Source organism: Lissotriton helveticus, chromosome 5_1, assembly GCF_964261635.1.
Source record: "Lissotriton helveticus chromosome 5_1, aLisHel1.1, whole genome shotgun sequence".
NCBI lineage: Eukaryota > Metazoa > Chordata > Amphibia > Caudata > Salamandridae > Lissotriton > Lissotriton helveticus.
In genome coordinates, this window is record NC_136065.1 from 194,079,161 (window position 1) to 194,102,074 (window position 22,914).

The window sequence follows — 22,914 nt, forward strand, 5'->3', positions numbered from 1 at the left end:
TCCTGTTTTTAACGGAGACGTGGCTCTGTGACGCTTCAAATCCTTCAGTAGCCACAGCCATCCCTAAGGGCTACCAAATGGTTAGGAAAGAGAGACCGAGCGGCAAGGGTGGAGGTATAGCCATTATTTTTTAGAGCCTTTATTCCTGCTCTCTTTCCTACACGGAAGACGTTGCCGGTGCTGAAACCTTGGGGTTTCATCTGGTAGTATCCCCCCACCAATCCATGGCCGGCATTCTTGTGTATAGACCTCTGGGTCCTGCCGGTCCGTTCCATGAAGCTATTAGTAATGCCGTGGCCCCCATTGTGCTAAAATACAAACCCTGTATAATACTAGGGGACTTTAATATCCATATGGACAAAATCAATGATCCGGATGCTACCAGCTTAACGGAAGCTCTGAACATCTTCAAACTGACCCCTTTTTTTCAGGCTCCGACTCATGAAAGGGGCCATATTCTGGACCAGATTTTCTCCACATTTGACATAGAAGTCTCCCCGCCACCCATTGGTGTGGTCGGACCATTTTCTCCTGGAGTTCAGAGTCCACCGAAAGACTGCGCCCTCAAACATCCAGGGCAAGCCCCTATGGGCAATTTTAGACCTTATCACTGTATCACACCAGAAGCTTTGATGGTGGCTCTCGACTCCCACCCACTTGTTCTGAGTGGTACCATGGAGGACGATGTGACTACCCTGGACAACTGGCTACTGCTCCGTGCAGCAGAGCTCGCCCCTCTCTCTTGCCGCCCTTCTCATACCTCACGAGTCTGTGCTCCCTGGTTCACGCCTGCTCTTAAAAAAAGCAGGAGTACCTGTAAAAGACGAGAGAGAGCATCGCGGAATTAGTTTGAGATTATGGTGAAAATAGTGTATAAACAAGCAAATTCGCATCACAAACTTATCCTCAAGGAGAAAATACATATTTTCTCATCAAGAATAGAGGCAGTCGAGAAAACAAAGAAAGAGATTTTTAAAATAGTGAAGGAATTCTCCTCCCCCAAGGCAGTGACTAAGACATTCTCCCCCTCATCAATATGGGTGGATCAGATGGCCTCTTTCTTTGCTGAAAAAATCAGAAAGATCCAGGGTACTTTCCCTACCTCCCATTGGGCTAACAATTTGGACAGGGTACCCTCCCATCCCTCCCTTTGGCTCAGTACCCCTCTCTTTACGGAGATCCCTTCTCTTCCGCTGGCGACCGCATTAGGAATTCTGAAGAATCTGAAATCGGGCGCTCCATCTGACCCTTGTCCGGCTTCTATCTTGGCAGCAATAGCTATGCCCATCAAACCCTATGTTAATCAGATTTTGAATACCTCTCTGCAGCAGGGGTGTGTCCCCGGCAAGTGGAAGGAAGCACACACACTTCCCCTCCTGAAAAAGCCTAATCTGGACCCAGAGACACCCGCTGACTATAGGCCCTTATCCCTCCTACCTTCTTTTTCCAAGGTATTAGAAAAATATGTTCACTCAGCCACTTCCACATTTCTTGAGGTAAACAACATTTTGTACCAAAGTCAATTCGTCCAAGTGTTAGCATCGAGACGGCACTCCTGGAAATATCGGAGTCCATCAAGGACATTCTGGACAGGGGTAGCAGTGCCATGTTGATACTGTTAGATCTTTCAGCAGCCTTTGATACCATCCCCCATAGCCGACTCCTAATGAGACTCCAGGAGTCTGGTTTTGGAGGGATGGCCCTCAAATGGTTTGCCTCTTTTCTGTCAGGTTGCCAACAACCTGTCTGGGATCCCCCTTTTTCGGCACTAATCCCCCCTCTGGAGGTGGGAGTACCTCAGGGCTCTGTTCTCAGCCCAACATTATTCAATCTGTATATGTCTCTACTGGCAAGTCTAGCTGAGTCGCATGGAGCTAAAATAGTGTCGTATGCTGACAACACCCAATTACTCTTTACATGCGACAAGGATACAAAGTGTAAGGGGGAAGCGATTAAGGCCTGTTTGTCTGTGGTGTATTCCTGGCTCCAGCTGAATCAACTTAACTGTAATTCCGACAATTCGGAAATCATTTTCTTCGGCTGCCCATCCAAAAACTTGTGGCAGAGCTGCTGGCCTCAGGATATGCACCCTCCGGCTAACTCGGTGATGTCAGTTAAAAACCTTGGTGTAAAGCTGGACAATTCCTTGAATATGAAGCTACAGGTTCAGACAGTGGCCGTCAGTGCTTCGGCTTTTTGAAAATGCTTAAACAATTTCTGCCACTACTTCAGATCTCCTATAGGAAAACTGTGGTCTAGGCCTTGATTGGTTCTAGGCTGGACTATGTGAACATTCTATATCTCGGCCTGCCAGAGTATCTGCTCACCCACTTTCAGGTAGTTCAAAATGCTGCGGCTAAGCATATCCTGTCTCTTGGACCCAGGACTCGGGTGTCTGCTCATTTGAACTCCACTGGCTCCCTATCCGTAAGAGGATCCAGTTCAAGGCCCTTGTGTTACCTTCAATGCCCTGCATGGCTCTGGAGCCCCCTACTTGAGGAAGAGAGTTCAATTCTACCATCGTTGACGCTCTCTTCGTTCCGCCTCCTTGGCGTTAGTCTGAACCCCGGTGGTGAAGCACTCCAGAATAGGAGGACGTTCCTTCCAGCTGCAAGTGGCTAAACTATGGAATAATATACCGCTTGCTCTGAGACGACTGCAGGATCTGCTTCCCTTCAGAAAGGCCCTAAAATCATGGTTGTTTCAGCAATAATCTAGCACTCTGCTTCCAGGATATTACCCCTCCCTCGTCATGTTAGGCTCACTCATCCAGCGTCGGGACACTCGGTAGAGTAGCTGTGCTCTTTATAAAAACCCTGTTAACATAACATAACATAACATCTTGGATGGATTTAATTCTGGATAGGTCATAACCCTCACATGCAACCTTCATAAAGGATTAAGACGATTGCACTGGATCAGAATTCCTAACCAGTGAAGGACTGCAATCAAAATGGCCATACGCAATAGTTAGGCACATAGCTAAAATAGCACTGAATTTGTATTAGAAATTGCACATTTCAAAAAGGAGGAAATGTTCACACAGATAGAGGAAGAATTAAGCTATTGTAAGTACATAAGGGTCTCATTACATCTTATTCCACACTCCCTTTAATAAAGGATTTAAAAACCGTTTAGAAAAAAGCTCAAATGGAGCATGCTCTGGGGTAGATTAAAACCTTGCTGGCGTCAAGCTTGCCAAGTGGAAAACAAAGATGCCACCTCACAAAGCCAAGTCTGAATCTGTTTAGAAGAAGTCTGTCCCAGGAAATATCTACCCATTCCAGATATGGCTCCAATGCTAGTGAGGTTTGAAGCTTCTAATAGACCTTGACTGTAGTTTTTGTCTTCTCTGGTATGTCCCTCAGACTTGATCCTGAAATGGCACCTTAACATAGACAGACTCAGACTTGGACAATGCTGAGCGGTTAGAAAAGAGGTTGTGCCTCCACAAGTTGGTCAGTTTGGACTTAATATAATGAAGTCAGGGGACTTTCAGACTTCTTTTGCTGGCTAGTCAGTCAAGAATGAGCTCTCTATAAAAGCATGCATTTGGATTTGCCAAATGGCACACTATAAGTCAAGAGATGCCAGTTTGATAGTATCCTCCACATACTCAACCCCAAGCTCTTGCTGTATGATGAGCAGGAGGGAGGTATGCCCTACATGCGCCTTAGCACACTGTTCTGCTCTCCCTGGAGGGAAGTGACATTAAAATACCGGCATAGGCCAGCCCCATACATAAGAATCAGGAGACATTTGCCCCTGTACACTTCCAATAAAGGGGCCACTGGTTTACCTCCAGTACAAGTGGCTAAATTATAGATGTACCAAGCCACACTTGCAAATCTATGTGAGGCTTTGAGTTTGCATGGTCCCCCATTCCTCCTTTCATTGAAGACAACACCCAAATAAGAGAATTCCTGGGTCGAGGCAACAGGATGACCTTGTAAGCAAACACTTCGCATTTTATGCTGCTTAGGGCCACAAACTATAGTAAATGTTTTGGACAGATTTGTGCCAAGACCAAGGGATCCCATAAAATCCTAGAAAAATATGTTTAAGCTTTTTGGAGTTCTAGCAAGTAAAAGAGCATCATCCGCATTCAACATTACAGGCACCATTTATTTCCAATAAGAGGAACATGCAAAGGTTTCCTAGTGAGGGATAAGCCTAGGCCTTTTATGCATAAAAGTAATAAACTTGGAGCCCGGGAACAATCCTGCTGCACCCCCTTCCCAATTTAAAAGTGTCTGTGCCCTTGCCCGAGGTACCAAACCTTACAGATGCAGAAATATCAATGTAAAGCAAGTAAAAAATCAAGCTGGCCACCATCTACCCCCCTGATTGGTCAGAATGTACCACAGATTAGATATTACCACGCTGTCGAAGGCACAAGACCAGTCCATGAAGGCCAGGTAGACAGAGCCCTGCTTAATAATGGCATACTTTCTGATCACCAGGTGCAGGTTCAAACATTGCTCCATTGTGCCCAGCCCCTCCCAGAAGCCGTACTGCACCTCCATCACTGTGTGCCAGACTCTCTGACCCAAGATAAAAGATGCTCCAACACAACCATACCGGCAACCTTCACAGCCGAATCCAACAAGGTACCCGAACCAGCCCACGGGCCTTGTTAGCTGTGGACTTGACAATGGCATCCCAGAGTTCTTCCAAGGTAAATTCTATTTAAAGGTGGAAAACCACCTCCATCTATTTGTTTTCTATATGCCAGCCAGAACTGTACAAAGCACTAAAATGTTTGACCTAGGTCTCCGGGCTAATAGAGGTGAGGGCAAAATTATTAATAGTCCCTGTGGAACTGACATTATTCACCACTGCCCAAAAAGCCCTGGCATCTTTCTGCCTGCAAGTCAACACTCTCTTCCACCAAGAAGATAGTTGAATCTCCTTGCGCCAATGGAGAAGAGCAGGCTTATATACTGCCCTACATTGTTGGAGCTTATGACAATCCCTTTGTGTCTCCTTCCAAAGCCTTGTGTAAATCAGCAGAGGCCTTACAACAATATGTGTTAAACCATTTTGCATCCTGATTAACAGGAGTAATTGGCTTAGTTAATAGTTTTTAAACTATAATACCCAGTTGGCAAGTTGATTGACTTCAACCCATTGGTCACTGGAGGAAGAAAGACAAGTGAGGAGCGAACTCATATGACTGACCACATCTCTGGCATGAGGGCTGTTATGTTGGCATTCCTCCAGGCCAAACGAAGCCCCTGCACCTTAACTGCCAGGGAACCCTTGGTTATACCTTTGGCTCTTCCACCCCCCATGTAAATGCCTAAGTCAAGCTATGAGGTTAGGGTCGCTAAATATACTTTCCTCCATCCCACCCTTGGATACCTGGCCCAATAGGTCTCTGGATAAGAAAATATAGTCAGTGAAAGAACCATAATCCCCCTAACAAAAGTGGCATTAGAAGGGTAAGAGGGATCAAACAATTTGCAGACATTGATAAGGTCATAAGAGTTGATAAGGTGGGAAAGAGCTTAAGCTCTTTGATCCATAAATGGACATACGCACTCCGTGATTACCAGGTCAAACATGTTCGAAGGTGGCCTTTTGTGTAGATCCCAATTTAGTATGAAAATCCCCACCAACAATAAGTTGAAATCCAGCGTAAAAATGAGCAGGTTTGGTGTCATGGTCTGAAATAAAATCAGAGAGCATGTTAATGTTAAAACTAGGGCTGGACCCAGTGGTCCCTTTGTAAAGATTTAAGAAGACAATGTTCAGATCATTGGGCAACTTGGTTAGAAGGGCTTGAACTCAAGTTCAGTCAGTGAAAACTGGGGTAATTTGGATTCCAGGATATCCTGAAAAACACCATTAGACCCACATTAGCCCTGCCTGAGGAGGATGAAATGAAACAGTATAAGAGGTGTAGCCATCCAAACAGATGCCTCCTTGGCCCGGGTTTCTTCGAATAGAAGGATATAATTATTTTGTATGGAAGAGACCCAGATCTCATTGTCAACTTTTCTGTTGAGGCAATATTCCAGGACAATATTTTCACTGATTGGTTAGAGACAGCAATATTGGTCATCTTCCCCACTACAGAGTTTTGGGCGCTGGTCAGGAGATTGGACGTGTTGGGGCAAAGGTAATTATTGATGGCCCCCTCCATTCTCCATGGGAAATTTCCTGAGGAGAGGACTCTTTTTTTATCAGCCAAGTCCCCCAGGGGCGCAAAGCAATTCTTCACCTGGATGTTGAAGGGTTGAGGAGGAGCTAAATAAGGACCAGGGTGCCCCACTTGGTTTAATTGATCGATAACTGTGTCACTCTAAAAATAACCTAGAGGCATGATCTTAGCATTTGTGGGCTTTGGGTGACCTTGTACAGAGGCACGTAACACGTTCCCAGCTAAGTTAGGGTTTGTAAATGTAACCTCAACACAGTCTCCTGTGATTTCTTTGAACATCTTCCCCACACACGCCACCCGACCCTCCGGGCCAGTGCTTCATTAAGCAACCTGTCCTGACATCTCAAATTCCCATGAATCCAGTGAATTGATTTTTGGGTCCATTGTGGATTCAACAGTCCTTCCGCATAAAATTGATATATTGGTGTGGACAGTGACAGAAGGCCAAGCCGCTGGTGGGAGATCATACCAGGAGGTAGAGCCAGGATCCGAGCCTAGATGACTGGGGAAAAGGTGGCACTTCCAGGCAACCCAGATGAACAACGGCTTGGCATAAGACCTTCTAGCCCTATGGTGGGCATGCTGCTGCAGTACTTGGCTCGTGTGTGCTTCCATTTGAGTGAGAGATCACGCTCCACCTTCCTTTGGTCAATGCATTAAAGGCTACCACCAGACCAGCGACATTACATCAATTGTTGTGGTAAAAATTTTCCCTGAGTCAGGGACCTGCCTAAAGTCCATGATAGAAAGGTTCTTCCCAATAGACCAACATGCCCTCAAGGGCGTCCTTCATGGGAGAAGGAGAATTAGATGCAGTGTGCCCTGAGGGGCTTGATTGATTAACAGCTGTGGAATGAGTTTGATTGACCCCACGTTTCTGTTTGTTGCTGGAGGACTTGGCAAACTTAACAGGTTTAGCGGTTGGCTCACTTAGGGACAAGACTATGGTAGAAGACAAATCACCACCCTCTTCAACCTCAGCTGATGTCTACTTCCCTCTGACTTCGTATCTCTAGCTAGGTACAGCTGCCATCTCACTTGAAGAGGGGATTGCAATAAGTGATTGGGTCTGCTGTCACCGGGTGCTAAAGACAGCCTTCTTTCCACGCATAGGATTTCTTTAATGATGGCGCCTACTGCCTTTCTTGACGTAACCATTGAGCCTACTGATCTTCCTTTAAGCTGAGGACCTCTCCATGGCATGCTACCTTTTGAGCTTGCCCACCCTGAACCTCACCTAAAGTAGTTTGGGATGTAGTAGACAGGCTGGTCACAGTTCACACAAAAATGTTTAGGAACGCAATAGATTACCTGTGTGGAAAAAAGAAGACCCGGAGTAGCCCAGCCCAGCCTCGTCCAGGCTCTGAAGGGCGCCTACAGTCCTGGTCTTCGCCCCGGACCATGGCAGGGCGCGTGTCCCACGCCGCAGAATACAGCCTGGTCAGAAGAGCGCGCCCCAAGTCTTTTGCCCCGCCTCTCTTCTCTCACTGGAAGCTGGGAGATGAAGTTCCACCCCGGTGCCAGGCAAAATGCTGCAGCAACCTTGCGGGTAGGGAACCACTGTCAGGAGGACCCGCGCTGCGGGAAATGGACTGCTCTGAAGAGCACGCTGCAAGTCCGTGGCCCCACCTATTTCCCCTTGAGACAAGCTGGGGAGCGAAGTTCCACCCCAGCATCAGGGAAAATGCTGCGGCAAGTGCGCGTCCAAGCGGGAAGCAAACTGCTGTCTGGAGGACACTGGCTGTGTATACGGCCTGCTCTGAAGTCCGCGCTCAAAGTCTGTGGCCCCGCCTCTCTTCCCTTGATGCAGGTCGTGGGACGAAGTCCCACCCAGCGCCAGGAAAAATGCTGAGGCAAGTGCGGCTGTAAGCAGACAGGGAAGTGCTGTCAGGACCTTTCCCATCCAAGGCCCATTTGAACACTGCTCTTGTGTTTTGTTGCTGTCTATAGTTATAAGCCAAAGAGGCTAAATGTCATACTCTTGTTGTGCCTATCCCTCTCTTAAATCTACCAGAATGTTGCCTCTCTTCTATCTCTCCTCTGCATCAGTCTCTGGATCCACTTGCAGTTCTGGATCCTCGTCCCCAGTCTGTTCCAGGGTCATACTCTGGAGACATGTATGCCTCCTCTGGGACCTCCAGGGAACTCCTTACGCGATGTTTGCATTGAGGCCGAACAGTCTCTGCACACCTACTTGTTCCCCTATAGATTGAGTGTGTCTTGATCTTCTCAGTTCCCTTTGGTTTTTTTGTAGTGGCCTCTAAGCCATTGATGTATTTCTTTGTTTCTTTCATTGGATAACAGTAACATGGTTAAAAGGAAGCAGTAGACCTTGAGTATAATTGATAATACATTTATTTCTAAGGTGTTGGCTAAGGAAATTTCCACCAGCACATTGCACCGCAATCACTCCATTCTGCCTCCAACTACCTACCATCAGAACTCCCTCACAGAATACTGCAGATCCCCAGCATTTCTTCAGATGAAATCCCAACAATTGTTTTTTCTCCCCTGTGTCTTTTGTCTGGCTTGTGGTTGCAGCATTGTTCAGTTTATGTAAATCTGTGCATTGCAAGGCCTGGAATGACAAGGTGGAAAAGGTAGTACCGTCTATTGGATGAAGTAAACCTCACTTTCAAATGACGATAACAAGGAAAACTAGGACTAAAGGCCTGTTTAGGAGTTTGGAGGTCCTACAACCTGAAAACATGGCCACAGCCATCAGTAGCCGACAGCGCTGGCATTCTTTAGACTGCTGTATTATAAGTTGACGGAAGGGCCCGGGAATGTGGCTGAGGCGTGGTCAATGATTTTCCTTATCTATCGATGCACATGTGTACATTTCAACTGCACATGTATCAAATGTACACATATGCACAATTCATGTGGAAAATACCACCTACCCGTTGCCGGACTCTGGTCAGTATGTGACTAGTCCAGTAATGCATATGTGGTACAAAAGTGACTCCCCTGTAGATCGCTGCAAACAGGGTCGTATTCTTCGGGGTGAAGATGCTGCTGTGAAGGGGGGACCTAGAGAAAGGGATCCATGTTGAACTCTGCCTGGAAAAACAGAAAGAGGGGTGAGTATGTACCCCAAATCCTTTGTTACCGCTGATTCAAAGCTGATGGTCGGACCGCCGCGGTCGGCTTGTTGGTAAGCCAACTCATAATATGGATGGCAGCTGCCTTTCCCGACTGCGACCTTGGTGGTGTGCTGACGGTGTCGGTGGTTTAACCACAGTCTTTGGAAATGCAATCTGCCCATCCCATAATACAGCAGTCGGACTGCCGAGCGTGGTGCTGTCGGAGCACCGCCGCCGGTACGACTGTTCATGGACCACCAAACTTGTAATAAGGCCCTAAGTCATGAAGACTATTTCTAAGTGATGATGCCAAGATGCAGTTTATTGAAATCTAAAAAAGTGTTACTTGCAATTCCCATCTTTTTAGCCTCTCACAGAGCCAGTGCAACTCACAAGATGGTGATAATACGATTATGAGGTTGAGGGCAGCCACAGAGGTCTTTTTCACCACTCACTCTTATATGTATCTCCAGGATTTCTGTCTCTTTATATAAAATCAAGCCCTTTACGTGGTCAAGCAACAGTTTTTAAATCAGTCCTGGGCATGTTCACCCATATCTTGCTCACACTATTTGGACTCCAGTCCCATCTGTCCTCCCTCCTCACAAACCCATTCCTGACTATTTCTTCCTAATTGTCTAAAGGTCTGATTTACAAACATTCCGAAAAATCATAAAGCTATTCCTCACATGTTCCTCCTACAATCTGATTAAACTTAAGACATTGAGATTTGCAGAAATTTCCAGAGCAGGTCCACCTAAATCCACGAAAATAGTACATTAATTTGCATATGCCTAAACCTAGCTGTAACCTGAAGGGTTTTCGCCTGTTGATTGTTATTCTTAGGATGAAAAGTCCTCTTAACTTTTGTGTCTTTTTTCTCCACAGGAACAATGCTTCCCTGAAATGAAACCACTTCCCCTGTGCTCAATGTTTGCAGGTTATTCACACATTAAACAACTACAAAACATCTGCGGGTCTAGAATGAAAAAATTGAGGTTTAGACCAACAAACAAAAGTGCATAAAACAGGAGATAGTCACAAATGGAAAAAATCTCATTTAAGAGGACAGATTTCCATCAGTCACATAAGTGATATGCTTCATCATTCGGCTGCACGCTAGTACAACCAAGGAGCTACAAGTCCTGATTTTTAGAACCAAGAGATGGTTGCATGTAATTTGCAGACATAAGTGACTCTTGAATGTGCAAAAAGTTTTGGAATGGAGCCACCAGTGACCTATTTAGGTTTACTTTGTAATTTCCGCTCCTTTGCATTGGAACAGCCTTCTATAATAAATGTTGATCTCTTTCTTCCCCGCATTCAAGAACTGCTCTGTGTGAATAAACTTTGTCTCAGGCACTGTACTGTAGCCCTTTTGGCCACATGAGCAACATGGGCATCACAAACACAACCTGTGCCTTCCCTAACATACTGACTATTGGATACTGGAAATATTTGCAAGATCTTCCACTGGTTTATATATGGTTTCCCACGTTATGCCACATATATGTGTACTCCATCCTCCTATCTACTTTGTTTTAAGGACTTAATCGTCAATGTAAGTTCTCTACAGCATTTCTGGCTCAGATGCTTGAAATACATAAACAAAGTTAGTACATTATTGTCATTTGGTTTTCCCCACTTAAATGATGTTAAAGTATTCTGCAAAGCTGGTGATGGCAGCAAAGGCGTGGAGCAAGGCAGGAGAGTTTGGATGCTCTCTCCCTCTTTAGTGAGCGGATCCGTGTGGATAGCCTCGTATCTTTGTTCCCTCTGGGACAACTAAGTCCAGAGTGAAGTAGATCTGCAGGTGACATGGGCTCCAGTGCCCTAGTGAAAGTTGGTATTTGCAGGAGTAAGCGTGATATCTACCATATTTCAACTTGGAAAGCTAACTTGTTTGTCCCAAGTTCTCCCTAGGAGCTCTAGATTGGAGTTCTGTATTCTATACTCTGCCTTGTGCTGCTGTGATTGATTTTGTACTCAACGTTCCATGTCAGTTTCACTGAAGTATTGACTTACTTAACCAGAGGGTGTGTTGAATCGTCACTAAAGAAACGTTTCTCGTAGTCTCTGCGCTTCTTGCAGGGAGGCAAGATGGCGGCCGAGTAGGACGGCCGGGAAGCAGCTCGATTGAGGAGATGCAGGAATGAGAGTAGTATGACCCCGCAAACCTGTACTATGGAGCCACGGAGCATGTAGAAACCGAATATCCAAGTCAGCGGGAGACGCGGGACATGCGAGGTGCAAGGTGATTGAAAATTCGGAAAACGCGCTAGAGGGAAAATCCGCTGTATGAGACTGACCTGCCGACGGCCGCTTAAGCGGCTGCTATTGGATCTGCTGCAGGTGGCGAGGAGGCTGAGAGGCGGGTCAGCTGGGCCGCTGGTGGAGACTGCGGAGTTAGCAGAGACAGCCCTCATCAAACAAACAGTGCGGAGCTCACTGTCACTGTCGAAACGGAGCCGGCAGCGGAGCAGTCAGCGCCGGTCAGCGGATTCTCGGCAAGTAGAGATCCAATCGAATCGGCAAGCGGACTTGCATCAGAGTGCCGAGGGGAGGACACTGAACGTCCTGGAGACCCCTACGGCCCTGAACTTGGAGGATAATAACTGGGACTGCGTTACATGTGGTAAGGAGCAGTTTGGGCTGGAGGAAAGGAGGAGGGAAATCATGGCTCCCAAGATTAGTGCAAGCGCCAAAGCAACCGCAAGGAGGAAGGCGGCAGCAGAGCTCGCGGATTCTATGGCAGAACTAGAGGGCAATAAAAGGAAGAAGCAAGCCTCCCCTGCAAAAAAAATGGTGCAGCAGCAAGGGGGCAGTAAAGTAAATCTAGACTCTCAGGGCACCACCCCGATATCAGATATATTTCAAAAGTTGAGCAAAAATAAAGACTCGAAAGACTCTAATCTTGAGGATACTGAGGCCACGGCAAAAAAAACTGATGATGACGTCGACGATGCAGGGAGCCCCGATATCACAAGGGAGGTATCCCAAAATGCTACAGGTTCCACTGCACAGCCTAATACTGCCAGCAGCACAAATGGGCACGAGCAAGGGGGGGTGGACCCTGCAGGGGGTCTAGCAGAGGATTCCTAGGTCAATGTATTGGCGATACCCCGAGTATTAGAAGAGATTTTGGAGGATGATACCGGGGGGGACAGTCGTGACAAAAAGGAAGCCCCAAGTGAGGCATTTTTCTCAGTATCAGAGGGCGGTGAATGGTCGGAGGAAGAGGAAGACAGTCTGGATCAAGAAGCCAGTGGTTCAGATACCGACAGTGATTTGGAACAGGACGAAGTTAGCCCTCCGATAACCGCAGTGAAAGCCAAGGTGGGAGCAAAAATACTCTGTCAGAAAAAAGAACAACCGTTGACCAAACCAATCCCAGATAGCCCTGGAGGGGAATCGGCACAAATGTCCCTCCTGGAGGTCATACACCGGGAGATAATTGCACACAGGGAGGAAGCCCGACAGGAGAGCCGTAAGTCTCAGGCGGCAGTCAGAAAAATGCAAGGGGTGGTAAGGAAACTGACTAAGGTGTGTGTGAATCTGGGGGAGCGGGTTACTAACCTGGAAGAGCGAGTGGTTTCAACAGAAGCCGAGTCAGCGGCGGCGTCTAGTAAGGTAGACCAGCAGACAGCGCAGCTAACTGATATACAGTGGAAATTGGAGGCGATGGAGAACAGATCGCGTCAGAATAATTTACGCATTCTGGGAGTCCCTGAGGGGTCAGAGGATATGGACATGAAAGCATTTGTTGTCAAACTTTTTGAACTTGCCTTTACCGATCTGAAAGATTGTGATTTCGCTAGGGAGGTTCAGAGGGCACACCGTATCCCCGCTAAAATACACAAGAATGCGAAAGAGGGTGATAAGCCCAGAGCAATATAAATTTTTCTGGGTAACTTTAATTTGAGGCAAGCAATTTCTGAGAGGGCGAGACCTGATAAAAAAAAAACGGTTGACGGTTACTCTTTCTTTGTTCGCCCTGACTTTTGCCATATCACGGGGGAGAGACGCTGGAGATTACGGCAGATGATTAAACCGTTTCAGGATAAGGGTATGCATGCATACCTGATAAACCCGGCCCAGCTGAAGATAATCAAAGACGGAAAAACATTATATTTTTCCTCCGAGGTTAAGGCCAAAGAATTTTTGATGTCGCAGGGGGTCTTGCCTAGAATTGTTAAGTAATGATTGATATTAGTGTTTGGTAACGATAATTGGGTTCATCATATCGGTAGTTTCTAGGCAAAAGTGAAGCCCTGTTAAGTCTAGGTAAAGCATAAAGTAGGAACACAGAATTTGGGGTGGAGTGTTTTGTATATGGTGGGGTGTCATAGGAATTAAAGATTGGATACAGGACTAACTCTCTTCAATCAGGGCTGCGAACCATCACGTGCACAGACCATCGGTCTGAGCGCCTCTGAAAAAGGGGGGTGGGTGAGGGGGAGCTCCGGCTGGGAGTTGGGCATGGGGAGGGAGAGGGAGCAGGGGGAGGGGGAGGGGGTGGAGGGGAGAAAAGGGCGGATGAAAAAAAAGAAAAACTATGAGATGGAAATGAATATGACTTGGGCTGGTATCAGATTCATGGTTAACAGACAATGTAGGAAAGGTAAACGCGTGATTAATGTCAGACATTAGGATTTGCACCATTAATGCAGGTGGTCTAAACGACTGGAAGAAACGGCAAAGATTGAGTCACTTGGTCAAATCAAATAATATAGACATAGTGTGCATTCAGGAAACCCATATACCCTGGGCTAAAAGGAAGCTGCTGGAGATGCGTGGGTATACCATGATCGGATTTTCATCACAATCATCTACGATTAGAGGTGTGGCTATTTTAGCAAAAAGTAATCTGGGTGGAGTGAAGCGCAGAAAAACTGATGGGTCTGGTAGGTGGGTCCTAGTGGAAATGGATGTATTTCAGAAATTCTATCAGGAATTGTACGATCAGGAGCCAGGGGTGCTACCACCGTCGCAAGATTGGGGACCCCCATGCCCAAGGGTGGAGGAGGAGGATAAGGTGCAATTGGATTTGGATATAACAGCAGAGGAGATAAGGACTGCTCTGAATGAACTTGCAGCGGGTAAAGCGGCAGGCCCAGATGGTTTACCAATAGAGGTCTATAGGGTTTTAGAAGAGGAAATTCTTCCTTTGCTTGAAGATCTATTTAATGGAATAATCTGTTCTGGTAAGGTCCCGGATACATGGAAACAGACTAATATTGTAATATTCCATAAGAAGGGAAAACCGGAGGAGAATCCAGGCTCATATCGGCCGATTGCGCTGATAAATGCGGATGCCAAACTTTATTCCAAGGTATGGGCGAAAAGGCTAGGAAGGATTATTGGTCAACTTGTCTCACCCTGGCAGCATGGGTTTGTCCCAGGGAGAGGTACCACTGAACATACAGCACGGGCAATATCGTTATTTGATGCAATGGCTGCTGCGGGTGGAGATATGGCCATGATCCTTTTAGACGCCGAAAAGGCTTTCGACCGTGTGGTCTGGGATTTTATGTGGGATGTATTGGCCAGAAGGGGCTTTGGTGAGAAATGCAGGAAAGCAATTAAAGCTATGTATATGGATCCTGTAGCCAGAATTACCTCAATGGGACTACAATCGGAAGAGGTGGCGATTAGAAGAGGCACCCGTCAAGGATGCCCCTGTTCTCCTATACTTTTTTCACTCTATATTGACCCGTTAATTAGGAAGATTCTTGCTTCTGATAAAATAACCCCGGTTATAACTCACGGATATACTACCAAGCTATTGGCGTATGCGGATGATCTGGCAATTGTTACCACTAATCCGCAAACTGCAATACGTGAATTAAGCCTTTTGGCTCAGGAGTTCGGGATATACTCTGGTTATAAGCTCAACACGGAAAAAACAATAATAATTTATACAAAGAATATTCATAAAAGGGATCAAAGGTATGTGGACTCTGCGGTCTATCTGGGAGTTAAAATCAATGCAAATGTAGGTAAAATCATACAGGAAAATTACGTGCCCTTACTTACATCAATAGACAAAGAATTGAGAAGAATCGATGTATTACATTTGTCTTTGATTAGAAGGGTGAATGTATTGAAAATGTCAATGTTTCCAAAATTACTGTATTTATTTCGTGCCATACCGCTACTCATTGATGAGGGTCTGTTGAAAAAAATGGAAGCAGTGTTTTCACAATTTCTATGGCAATATGGAAAAATTCGGAGATCATTAGCTCGACTCTCTGCACCACTAGAGGGAGGAGGGCTATCGGCACCTAATTTAAGGTTATATCACTGGGTCTGCTTAATGCTGCATATGAATCATTTACTGAATTGTGATGTTCTAGAGAGGCCGCCTGGATCCCACAGAATCCCTACAATATTCGATTTATTAATTGGAGAAAGGGCTATGGGGATTTTAACACGAGAAATCAATGTCTTGTATTTCAAAAGGAGTAAAAGCAAGGTGATGTTAAGCGCGTGGGGTACATGGAAGGCGATTCTGAAATTTCTCAAGATCCCTAAGATCAATGGTACAGTAGATCTTTGGAGTGCAAGCCCATTCATTCATCTAGGACAGAACAGAAATAGCGGTATATGGAAGAGGTTGGGCATTAGATGTCTGGGGGATGTCATGTGTAAGGATGAACTATTAGGGTTTGATGTTTTGCAACAAAAATATGGTATCCCTTCGAACCACTGGCTTTTATATAAACAATTAGAACAAACATTGAAGTCACTAAGACCTAGGGTTTCCATTCAGGAGCCTACCCCGATTGTGAAATACATAAGGAATGGGGGTAAGAAGATTAAAATAGGGTATAGATATCTTTTACAGGGCTTGGGAGAGGACATTGGACAAATAGAAACTGTCTGGGCTCAAAGAATTGGGGACCTAGATATAGATGTAGATTATGCTCTGGCATTGAATAGGAAAGTACTAAGAGCAACTAATTTAAAAGCGCAGCATTATAAGATGGTGTTCAACCTTTACTATACTCCCGCCAAGTTGTTTCAATGGGGTAAAAGAGATACTGATAGGTGTCCAAGGTGTAATCAAGGCCCGGCGGATTTATTGCATATGTTTTATTCTTGTCAGAATCTTAAGCCAGTTTTAACTGAAATGGAAAAGTTTTTATCGGGGCTGCTAGAGCGCCAAATCCCTCTATCCCCTACTACTGTTTTGATTGGCAGGGATGAAAACCTGATAATTGAACAAGAAGTCGAAGCTTTTATCTTTCTGTGTGTGGCTGTTTTTAGAATTTTAATTGCGACGGCCTGGAAAGATCCGACAGCTCCCACTTTTCAGATGTGGCTTACGAGATTGCTGGGGACTCATAACATTGAGGAATGCCTATATAGCTTTAAAGGTAAAAAGAGGAAAGAGTACGGTAAACATATATGGGCTCCTCTTAGTAATTGGAGGAAAATGAGATGAATAATCTGAACAGTTTTAGAGTCTCCTTTATCGATTTGAATGTAACTTTTTTTTTTTTCTTCTATGTGGTTATACTTGTAACAAGCATTTGGATGATTGCTAAGTTCTGGCAGAGACAGAAGATATATATGTATATATTTATTATTAATGTCTGATGTTACCATTTTCTTATCTAGCTGATATCTGTAATTGTGTTTTTTTTTATATATTCTGATCCATCTCAATAAAAAAAAAATTAAAAAAAAGAAACGTTTCTCGTAACTAGATTGCTTCCTCTTCCCTCATAAAGATCCTATTTGGCGACGAGTTGACTAGAGCCTATGGTCGGCACCCTTCAGTACTCTTCATTGTTTCCTGACATCATCCATAATTTTCTTTTTCAGTTTAAAAGTTCTATTATTAAAAGAACAAATAATTTGAATACAATATTATGATGAACAATAAATAAAGAAAAAGATGAAAAATGAAAAAGAAAGAATAAAAGGAAGTCACATAGTATAAAACCTGATACAAACATGACTGGATTGGAATGGCAAAAGCATTAAGCTGACAATGTAATTGATAGAATAATGCATCTCATCCAAATTATATAAACTAATATAATAGTAATACAAAAACAATAATACAATATGTGATAATATCGTCAAGAAAATACTGAATATCACGGAGGTCGAGTTACTTCTTGTTGAAGTAAAGTTCAAGAGAAAAAGCGTTTGGCACTAGAATCAATGAATTTTGTAACAGGTAACCATAGATTCAAACGCTTTGTGGCTAAATGGATGGGGTGAACAAGTGCTGTGTCTAATCTGTGATTGTATCATACTGCATACCCCCAGGCTTGAAATGATACATTTGTAAAGTCCTTCCAATTTTTGTAATCGGCTGTAAAGCAACTGCCAATAATAGATCAACAACCTTTACATTGGAGATGTAATCATCCCAAATGGCTGATAAACTAACTAAAAATAAATGTGTAATAGAAAAAGGAAAATTGGAGTTAAAAATGAAATTGATTTGAGCCCAAACCGTTTTCCGGAATGTATAAACATGTGGACACATAAAAAGTAAATGTTTCAAATCAGCAAATGGGGAAGACCAGTATATCTTTACGTCTCTTGTGTAATATGACCGGATGTAGTAAAAGCCTATTATACATAAAAATAATGTTTGTGTGGTGTTAGCTGCTCTAGATGTTTTCCTGAACGTAGACCATATTTTATTCCACAAAGAAGGTGACCAATTCACTTCGAGCTCTTCCTCCCAAGATAATTCAACCTTCGTCTTTTCTCTATTTGAACGTGAGGAGCGGATATAAGTGTAAATGGTGGAAGCTTTAGGGTTAGAAAGTAGGAAAGCGTGTAAGCTGTTAATCGGGAAAGGTACAGGGTGAGATACATTTTGAGTATATTCGCTTGAAAGAGCTGTTTTAATCAGAGTATACTTGGAATGGAAAAATGGATTGGTCAAAGGAAGCATTTCACATTTCTCCTTATCAAGCTTATAACCAGAAACAGAGGGAAGGGGTCTACTTCTTGTAGAAAGGTAGGTACAGAGGATTGTGGGTTAGAATCAAGGAAATGATCTTTGGGCCAAAACCAAACCATTTGAGCATATGAAAAAGGTAAGACCAATTAACTTGATCAAATGCTTTTTCCACGTCTAGGGCTACTGCTGCTAATGAATGTGGTAAATAGGTAGCTTTCGATAAGATATCGAAAAATACACTGGTGTTTTCAGAAATGAGGTGGCCTTTGACAAAACCAGATTGTTCTGCACCCAATAATCGAGGAAGGAAAAAATTCAAGGCGAATAGCCCAGGCTTTAGAAAAGATTTTATAATTAATGTTTACATGTGAAATAGGTCTGTAATCCTTAACATATTTTAAGTCTTTCCCTTCCTTGAGTATTAAACAATTTAGGGCATCTAAAAAGGAACCAGATGATTCTCCAGACTGTGAGAAGTGGTGTAAAAGAGTCATTCATTTGGGAAGAAGAATTGGAGCAAAGTGTAAGAACAACTCAACCGTGAAGCCATCTGGTCCCACGGCTGTTTGCAGAGCATGAAGAAGCTCCTGTGTGAAATGTTAGATTCTAAGGAGGTCAAATCAAGTTGGGTGTTGGAGGGTCTGTGAATGCCTGAGAGAAATTGTGAAATGTCGGAATCTGAAAGGTGTGATTTCAGGTATGTATAATGAGTTATAGAAAATAAGAAATTCATTTAATATCTCTGAATCTTTAGTGTGTAAAGTGTTGTGTTCATCCAAAATGGAGTCAATTTCAAACTTATTGTGCCTAACTTTCAAGTAATTTGCTAAGAGCTTGCCAGCCTTATTCTGGCCCCCGTAGAATTTTACGCTGGATTTCAACAAGTAAAGTGAGGCATTATCAGTCGATTCCTTATTAAATTGAAATTTTGCTTTGATGAGTTGTGAGTTGGATTTTGTGGAGTAATAAGAGTGTTCCAATCTCTTTATCTCAGACAGAAGATCATTAGTTCACTTGCGTTTTTAAATTGTCTGGAAACAAAACTCTAGTAATTGACCAGGAAGCAGAAGATGTCTTGAGGAATTTATTTGTAGATTACATGGAAGAGGAGCTAGCTTGGGAGCAGCCAGCTCCAACGGATCTCAACTCAAGAGTAAATCAATATATATTCCACAGTATCTAGGCAGCGACAGAACATTCTTAAAGGGACAAGCGCATTACAATTAAAGTATACTATACATTATAAACTTAATCTAAACAACAGATTACTACATTACCTTCTCTTCTAAAAATAAAAAAAATAATATGAAACATCATTATCTATATCTAGCAGGTTTAACCACATTGCGGGAACTTCTCCTGGTATTCCCTGGAGTATAATTTTAGCAACCTTGCTTAAATTCCACCAAAATCCACCTTCAACTTGAATGACATTAGCCACAATCTTAATAACCTTGACAGGTGGACCAAATCTGCTCTCACCTGTGTTAACATGAACAGACTTCTTGATTTTAACAGTATCCCCAACCTTGACAATAGCTGTTTTCTAGCCTTTCTTAGCATCAAAACTTTCTTTCTGTTTGGCTTGGGTGAAAGCAAAATAGTCTTTTACAATAGACATCAATATGCGTTCATCACACTCAGCATTAATCCACTTAGACATCCACCCTGGACAAAAAGAAGTATTAGGCTTTCTTCCTCTCATCAATTCGAAAGGCGATACTTTGGTGGATGAATGTGGGGTAGTTCTATAGAACCATATCATACTGTTAAGGGATTTCACAATATCATGGTTGCTGGCTTTAGCCCACTTCACACAGTCCCCAATCACTCGATTCATCCTTTCAACCAGTCCATTTCATTGAGTGTGATAAAGTGAACTTTTTACATGTTTACTCCAGAAATGGACAAGAAAGATTTAAAATCTTTACTAACGTACTGTTTCCCATTGTCTGAAACTAGTATCTCTGGAAATCCTTCTCTGGACCAAACTTCACTCAGGAAATCAATAATGCTTTTGATGTCGGCTTCCCTAACTAATTTGTACTCAGGCCACTTAGACGCATAGTCCACCAAAACCAAAACAAATCTAGAATTTTCATTTAGTGTCAGATATGGCCCCATGACATCTACGCCAAGTTTCACTTAAGGTCGGTCAGGACACTCAACGAGCATGAGAGGAGGAAGAAAAGTTTTAAAGGATTTGTCCAAAGACTTACAAATACAACAATCCGCGACAAACTCATCAACTTCTGAATCCATTCCCGGCCACCAAAATGTATCACGAATACGACGCTTGGTGAAGGAAGAGCCTAAATGTCCTTCATGAGCTCTTACAATAATCCCTTTCCTGAATAAATGTGGAGGAATAATCTTGTCATTACGCAGCAAAATACCATCTTCCAAAGATATTTCATCCTCAACTTTGGAAAATGGTTGAAGTGAGGAAGATAGAACCTTTTCTCTTGGCCATCCTGATCCAATGAAGTTACAAACATCTTGAAGAACACAATCATTGGAGAATGCTTCTCTCCCTTCATCCTCAGAACAAAACTTTAGCTCAGGAATATGCACACCTGCCACAAGACAATCTTCACAATCCTCTTCAATGAGGTCAGAAAAAGTAACTTCATCTTCATGAAAAACTGTAGGAGAAAAAAGAGAAAGAAAATCTGCTCTCCCATTCTTACCACCAGAGATGTGTTTCATATCAAATTGATATTGGAGCAATTTAGTAACCATTCTCATAATTCTGGGAGTACAACGCTTTGTCAAACTACCACCCAAGATATTGACTAGAGGTTTGTGATCAGCAAAAACCGCTTTCCCCACACATAATGTGAAACTTTTCAATGGCCCATGCACAAGCCAATAATTGTGTTCAATGATTGAATATTGTAATTCAGGTGATCTCAGTACTCTAGATGCAAATCCTATGGTTTTTTCAACTCTGTCCTCTACTTGTGTCAAAGTGGCTCCTAGTCCTACCTGGCTGGCGTCAACAGTCAAACAAGAAGGCAAACTGGGGTCAAAGGGTTTAAGAACCGAACTCTTTTTAAGAGATTCTTAACTTCCTCAAATGCCAAAACACATTCATTGCTCCAAACAAATGTAGTCCCCTTTTTGAGCAGGTTACTGATGGGGCGTGCTGTAGTTGCATAATGATGGATAAACCTTGAATAATATTCACAAAGGCCTGGAAGAGATTTGACTCCGGTCTTGTCAGTGGGAGTAGAAGCATTGGAAATGGCCTCCAAAAGACCAGGTCTAGGCTTGACACCATCTTGAGTGAGGACATGACCTAAATATTCCACTTCCATACCAAGGAACTTGCATTTTTCTAATTTTAATACAACTCCATGTTCCTGAAATAAACCCAAAACTTTATGTAAAATTAAGTCATGTGAAGAAATATCTTTTTCAAACATGAGTACATCATCTTGAAAAACTGATACTCTGTCAACTCCTTTCAAGATGTTACCCATCACCCTCTGAAATACCGACGCAGCCGATGCTGGGCCAAATGGCATGCGCCGAAACTGAAACGTGCCTGGAGGGGATATGAATGCTGTAAGATGACGGGAATCACGATGTAACTCAACCTGGTTATATGCACTGGCCAGGTCCAGTTTGGTGAAACATTTAGCACCTTTGGTTGATGCAAATAGATCATTAATCTTAGGAAGGGAATGTGAGTCCACCCATATCTCTTTCTTAGGGATCTTAAGTCAACACACACCCTGAGTTGCCCACATCTCTTCCTGGCGACAACCAAGGGCAAAAGCCAAAGGCAAGACTCAGTGGGTTCTATAACCCCCTTTTCACACAGTTGTAATAATTCCTTTTCTAAGTCATCCCTGACACTGTAGGGTACACCCCTGAGTTTATGTTTAACTGGCACAGAACCGTGTTTAACTATGATTCTGTGTTTAAAACCTTTAATTTCACCTAGCTCAGAGCTGAACACAGAGGGAAATTTGTCTTTAAGATTTTAAACTTCATCGGAACATCCAGCCACAAGGACCTGCTCTTTGGTTCCAGGTTTAAGGATCATTCCGAAAAGCCCTTGGTGGAACCACCCTAAAATATTTAGGGCCAGATGTAGGTAGCCAAATACCGGTCGGTAACGGCCGAATTCGGCCGTTACCGACCGGTATTTGGCTTTTGAGATGTAGGTGCCTGAAAACAGGCCATTTCGGTAATTTTACCGAATCTGTAAATATACCGGTCGGTAAATTTACCGACCGGTATTTTTACAGATTCGGTAAAATCGAGATGTAGGTGGGACTCTTCTGAGTCCCACAAGCCCTACAAAATCGGTATTTTACCATCAAATACAATTTGATGGTAAAATACCGATTCAGGTGTGCATGCACATGTGTGCATGCACACCTGTGCCATATGACAGGCAGACCTGCCCTTAGGGCAGGTATGCCTGCCACATGGCACCTGAACCCGTTTTGGGGGTGCTAGAGGGTGTCAAAGTGACACCCCCTGCACCCTTATGAAATTCGGTATTTACCGATTCGGTAAATACCGACCGGTAAATGCCCAATCATTACTATGGGCTTCAAAGCCCATAGGAATGAATGGGCATTTACCGGTCGGTATTTACCGAATCGGTAAATACCGATTTTTACCGATTCGGTAAATGCACATCTGTATTTACCTACATCTCGGTACTTATATTTTACCACTTCTTAAATACCGAATCGGTATGATTCGGTATT

The 22,914-nt window shown here is 43.7% G+C and overlaps 1 long non-coding RNA gene across 3 annotated transcripts in view; it reads left to right on the forward strand.

Annotated features, from left to right (window-relative positions):
• Nucleotides 1-22,914, forward strand: part of LOC144754316 (uncharacterized) — a 315,958-nt gene that overhangs the window by 249,159 nt on the left and 43,885 nt on the right. The window contains exon 5 of one of the 3 annotated variants that reach the window (XR_013594694.1): nucleotides 10,141-11,884. The exons of 1 other annotated variant lie outside the window; for it this stretch is intronic. This is a non-coding gene — a long non-coding RNA (uncharacterized LOC144754316). Of the gene's footprint in view, nucleotides 1-10,140; nucleotides 11,885-22,914 lie in introns of those variants that run through there. One more of the 3 variants, XR_013594695.1, reaches the window with a different exon arrangement.